We start from the raw sequence: 7,140 nt of genomic DNA, 5'->3' as shown, positions 1-7,140 counted from the left end.
CCCCCTTTTATCTACAGCTGACTCGTCCTCGTCCTCTACCGCCCTTCCTTCTCATTTCGTCCACGTATATTCTATCTTGTCCTGTCTCTTCTCTTTCGTCTGAGTCACGCAAATTCGGGCGACGTAGCTCGTTTACTTCTTCGCCGGAATCGAGATCTGACAACTTTTACTTTCGTCTCTCGTCTCTTGGCGCACATATGCACATCGATGCCCCTTAATTATGAAATTTAACATCGCGTAACTGACGCGCCACTTTTTAATATGGATACGTGCGATCGAGTTCAAAATACGCACGCGGCACGAATTCAAATAGTTTTATGAATAAAAAATTGTAGAGAATTGAAGAGATACGACAAAAAATTTTATAGAATATTTCTATTGTAAATGATTTGTATAATATATTATTCGTTTCTATCAAGAAATATAAAATTTAATTACATTATAAAATGTAATTGCTGAAAATGATAGTTAAGAAATCTTTTAATTCTTCTTTACCGGAAAGAAAATAATCTCCCTCTTTGAACGCAATGTAGCCATTGTCTCCGTAATTATAGTAGACTTCGTATATGAGAACCTCCTATTTTATGACTTTTCATCACCGATACATATACTAGCCAAGGAATTTTAATATATTTGTCCTATATTGTAAAACCGATTGCATTAGTTGACAGCTTCATTTAAAAAAACAAATAAGAAATAAGAAAAAAGATAAACCAAACTCATTAATATATTATGTATATAATGCATTATGTTTGTAAGACATGCTCTTATGATTGTATCGCTTATCTTATGTTAATTTCTTGCAATATAAATTCGATAAATAATTCTATAAATTTTAGAGTATATCTATTTTGAAAATCTTATAATTTTTCTCTAAATAAAACTTATTATAATTCATTATTTCAATGTATTTCTTATCTTAAAATATATACTTATCTTAAAATATATACTTTCAATGTAAAAGTTAAATTAAATCTTTTATTTTTTTTATAAAATAATTTTCCGCAGCAAATCAATAATGATTTAATTAAATTAAATGTAATAATAAAATGAAAGATATTATTATTGCAATAAAATATCAATGTAATAGAGACTTTTTTTCATACAAAGAATCACATTAATGCAAATTTGCAAGAAAAAACATTATCTATAAATGGAACAAACGTGTCATATATCATAGATATTATATCATAGATGCATCAATAAAGATATAATATGTAGTATATCGCGCTTGTTTCATGTAATGGAAATATGATACTGAAATTACCTTCAAAGAAAACAGTATATATCTTGGAAAACAGTTAAAAGATAACAGATTTTTCCAACAAGATTTCGAATAGAAGAAAAATAGTGTGAGAAATTAACAAACGCAATATCTCTGTCATTGTTTTTCCTCTTTCATTACTTTATACGATTCTGCAATGGAAATGTCCATGTTGGTGTATGATATATTTATTAATCAACTATTGTTACTGTACGTATTGTTCAAAAAACTATTAAAGCCATCGAAATAACAAAGAATAAAAAATTAAGCAATTCAACACATTTGTTTAATCCAAAAAAGTATTAATGCAAAAGGAATGAAAGAATTACAAGTGTTACGATATCAACTCGTTATTTTAAATAATCAAAAATATTATATTGTTATTGAAATATTAATTACATGAGATATTACTAAAATATTAATGCATTCATAATACTTTAAAGATATATAGTGATAATACTTTAGAATTATAAGTTAACAAAACATATATTTCATCAAAATTTTCCTGCTTTCCAATCAAATTATTATATTGCAAAAATTCAACACACTGGTTCAACACTATGATCACAATCGCAAGAACTTTTCCAGTTTTTATTCACAATGGAAAAACTGTGAGAAGCAGGCTTACGTAATTTTTTCATTGTTACAGGAATTACAACAGCACATATGGAAATTCACACATGTAATTCACACCTGCCCTTGCTGTGAAAAATCAGATATCATCAGTAAATACATATAGATATAATATGAGAATCAAACTTCATTAAGCATTATTATTATTATTATTTCGTCCAATCCTTTTGTATTATTTCAGAATGTAAAAAATTCTAATATCGGTGGAATATTATACCGCGAATTTAATTCTAAAAGCGATAATATTTAAAACTGGCACAATTTACTTAATGTTAGACTAATTTAACAAGATTTACGAGGTCTGTAAGCCATCTGTTTATGCCACATTTTTTGTAATTTATTCTCATGAATATTATAATAAGCATTTTTTTGCCGTCCATCTTGCTAATATATTACGTCAGACATTGGATATGTATTTTACTCTGTATTTATGCATATTTAAAAATGAATAACCTATGTAACTGCAATGCGGGCATGTTTGGATATTGAATCCGACATACAGGTGTTCGACGTTTGCTGATGCAGGAATCAATCTTCCGCGAGAATTGCACGAGACGAGAGTCATTTGCATCGCATAAGTTGCGCGTAGTAGGTACTTATGAGCAGTACTTATGCAAGCTACATACACTTTGTATACACGGAGAACTTTGCGGAGAAAAGAAACTTGCTAGCGCAAAACACATGAAAATTTTATAGAATTTATAAGGCAAGTTCTTGGAAACTAAACTTTTAATTGAAATTTATGTTAGCGCGTTGATGAAACGTTAACACATTAAATATTTATAATGTACAAGCAATACATATAATATATTTGTAAAATAGTTTAAAGCACATAATGCAGTTTCTTTATAAATGCACGGATTTAACTTTCCTCATTCACATGTTATTTTTTAAATTTATATTTTATATTACATGTATACTCGACGTATATATAATGTAACGTAGAAGATAAAAATTAACTATTAAGACTTACATATTTTTGAAGACTTATATATTTTCTTAAATATAAATAATGAAATAATCCCGAAAAATTGTTGTAAAACATATAAATTCACTTTTAAATGTAATACGTTCGCCATCTATTGGTGAAACCTTTGACTATCCCTTCAATATACGATGAGAGAGAATATCTGCCGGTAGGCCTTGCATTTGGCTTATAATCTGATAATTACTGATATTTACATCGTCATATAAAAAAAGTTTTTTAATCAAAATTTTATTTATGATTTTCTAAATATTTCCTAGTTTTTAAATAAAAATTTTAATAATAGGAAAATATAAAAGAATAAATATGTTTTACGAATATAATGTCATTTTTCACGAGAAGATATCGTTTATTGCAAATATTTTATATTGAATTAGATTGATACTTAGAAAACATGTACAAATTAAAATTCCAAAAAAGATTTTGCTCTTTAATTACATTCTATAAACTTGACAACTAAAATACAGGGACAATTTTAATTTTAAAAAATTCACAGTTTCCAAACTGATCCAAGAATATATCATTAAAATAATTATTGACTTTTTAAAAATATCCGGAAATGTGTGTGTGTGTGTGTGTGTGTGTGTGTGTGTGTGTGTATGGATATCGGGGATTCCTATTCCTACCGTTAGTTTCCGCAATCGTAGCGATGTAGAAATCGTTTTTAAATTCCACGAAATCTAAAGAGAGGCGAGTGCTATGATTGCATGTAGTTACGTTTCCGTAGACATGGACGGGAATGAGCGACTCCTATACGCGGCTTTCCGGGAAACTTTTTCCTCGCGTCACCGGCAAAAGCGATCACATGCGATTTACGAAAAAAGGGAGAAATAAAAAGTTGTAAGGGGAAGAGAAGGAAGGGATCGCGATCGAGTGGATCGTGGTCGTCTATCGCTATTTCGTGCCCTGGGAGTAATGGGCGCGTTGGGGATAATAGGCGAGCGTACAACAACGAAAGCGCGGCTAACAATGCAAAAGTGAGGCTTAATTAGATAAATCATTGTTTTGAAACGTGAGCCTGCAATCAGGGTCGCAACTAGCACCCGCAATTGATGCAGCGATACCGTCGCTGCGCCAGCGCGACACGGCCGCGCACTGCTCGTAATTGCGTGCTATGAATAATTACTTCTGCACTACCTGACCAGGGGTAGCCAACTGCGAGACGGTAGAATCGCGCACCGCGTCTCTCTTTTACATAATATTATTAGCAGCACCAACTTTTTAGAGAGAACCAAAGGGGGTAGTCAAAGATATAAACAAACATTTGCATACAAATTAATACTTTTAAACAGCAAAAGCTCTCATTTATCCCCACATATAAAACGCAAAATATATGTAATTTCTCTTATACTTGAATAAGTTATATATTAATTCAAGTTACATGAAAAAAAATGTTGAGTTTATCAAACATTTAACATTAGCCAACAGTAATTTAATTGGAGATAATTTTATTAATTCAATGACAGCATTAGTGAAACAAAGTTTTATTAAAACAACATAACATTTTTGTTAATAAGATTTAATTATTTTCGACACTACTGTTAGCAAATGCTGTTAGTACTGTCATTAATACGATCATTAATTAATGCATTGAGAGAAACAAAATTATTTTCAAATAAGATACTGTCAGTTGATGTTTTTAATTACATACTTTTTTTTGTGTAACAAAAAGTTACAAAATTCTAAAGTAATGTGTACAAATAAAAGAAACTTTATAGATTTATACAGAATGTTTTAGAATATTTCGTAATTATGAAATAAATAATTTAAAAAAAACAAGACAATATAAAATAATAGGATACATAATTTGGATATATAATAGGATACATAATCGTGTAACTTGTATGTTAAATATAAAATAATATTTAATACAAGAATTTAAAATTATATTTAAAATGTTGTAAAATGTGTATGTTTAATTAAAATATACCTATGTTTAATTAAACGTAAATAAAATAATTAATATCATTTTAAAGCCCTAAAAAATTTTTAAATATAAACTATTCTGATAGCATCATTTTCAATTGTAAGAACCATTTTGCTCAAAATGCAAAATCGCGTTTTTTTCTTGAGAAAATTTAAAAGAGTGTAATTCTTAATTTTTCCATTTCTTCGACTTATTTCGCGGTGCGTCTAAAAGCGAGTATATCCGACAAAAATATCACGACGGAAATTCAGAGGCTTGTGGAAGCTCTTTCGTGATGTGCAGCCGCAGCGCATCAACTCTCGACCGTCAATTTTTGAACATGCATAAACAACCTGCCAGTAAAGTCTCAGAACGACTGAGGTTACCACAAAGTCGGCCTCCATCTTCCTACGGGTAGAAATCCAATTCTTTCCGCAATATATCCAGTCGAACGAATTAATGCAGACAACGATGCGTACGAAAATTCGCCCTTATTTTCATCTGACCACCGTCATGCGGAGAATATTACAAAATTGTCATGCGACGACGCAGCTCGCTCACGGATTCGCAGTTTCTCGACATGCATCGCGTGCGCGTGTCATTTACAGCGGTGCTGCCATATAATGCGCGATGCGCCATGAAAATGCTTTTTCCGCTACGATCGGACGGCCCCGCACTTCGGGCGTTGAAAGAAGCATGATGTCTAGTTGAATCGACAACAAACTACTATTGATATAGTGACGAAATTATTAGCTCCACGTCTGTTGATCGTCACATAGTGTTTATCTTGTCCCGACGGATATAACTTCGATAAAAGAACTTCCAACAAATTGACTTCTAAGAAAACAATTAAAAAGAGATCAATTCTAATATTTTATTTTATTGATTACTTCTATAAATACTGAATAATTCTGCATTAACCGTTTTTTTTCTTTAATATATGACTTTTTTGTGAATTTAAACGGTTTTATGTATATTATATGTATATGCGGTATTTTTTGTATCAATAATCTTTTTATCTCAAACGAAAAAATATATATGCAAAAATATGAAATTTAATTCTATATAAGAATTGGAATGAAAAAATGCTTCCTTTTTAATTATTTTTATGTTGAAAGAAGTATCGTATTTATAAAAATAATAGACTAATAACACACAGAACAGAATATTTCGAAAAAACTATCATAAACTTTTACATGATTTCGAACAGATAAAACCATGTTAACACATTAGGTGAGTTCTATTTCAAAATTGTATAAAAATAATTCCTCGTTTTAATCATCATTACAAATAATTGCGTATAATCATATCTATATGTAATTTAACACAAATAATAAATAAATCCATCATTCCATTATGTCATTAATGGCTATATTTTTATATTATATAAAAATATATGTTATTAGATAACTTAGAAAATATAAAGCACGTCAATAGTTTGTTTTTTTATACAGTAATTTCGTGTAATTAATTAATTTTATCATTATTTTAATAAGTTTCTTTATTATGTCAAGTATGTGGTGTGAATGCAATAATATCGTAAATAATCGTTCAGCCATATTTTTAAGGTAAATAAAAATAAAGCTTTCTTTTATTAATTTAGATGCAATAATAATTTTTTAATTAGATATAATCAGATTTATTGCTAAAAGGATATTAAAAAATAATATTTCATGTTATTTTTTTCTAATGGACATAAATCTTTTACGGCTTTGTGTTAAATTGCATATAAACATTTAAAATTAATTACGGTCGTACTAAAAAACACAAGTAATTGAGATAATCTTGCTGTACAAATAAATTATTTTGTCCAATCTTGTAAAATGAATAAGCCATCGATAAGTTTAGAGTCAAAAAGTTGTAACCTCTTAATTTTTAAGGATCTAAAGTACTGCTGACAAACCAAAGTCAAAGTTAGCGAGTCAAAGATAAGCGCCATGTCAAATGAAGCACTGAACTTTGCCACTGCGGAGCCTTTCGAATTAATGGCAATCGTCGCCGACAGGTTTTGCTGTCTTCATGCGATTATTGGGGCCAATATCGGACGATCAAAGTACATTGAACTCTAAATGCAAGTGCAGCATCAAACACAATTCTTTTAAAATACTAGGAAGTGTACGCAGTTAACGCCTGCTCAGTGTTGAGCACCAAACAGACAGATGTTATTTTACTTCTTTTGAAACATGCAATCTTATAGCGCGAGTGCGATGAAATATTACAGGAAATAGAAATATCAAACGAGTTTTGTTGAGCTATTTTCTAAGAAACATTTTCCTATGATCGTCTTTACATGCAGCAAGATCACTAAAGTGGAACACTTTCGGAAAAAGGAAATCCTATTAAATTAAATAG

This window comes from Atta cephalotes (genome assembly GCF_000143395.1).
Source record: "Atta cephalotes unplaced genomic scaffold scaffold00057, whole genome shotgun sequence".
NCBI lineage: Eukaryota > Metazoa > Arthropoda > Insecta > Hymenoptera > Formicidae > Atta > Atta cephalotes.
This window is presented reverse-complemented; position numbering follows the sequence as displayed.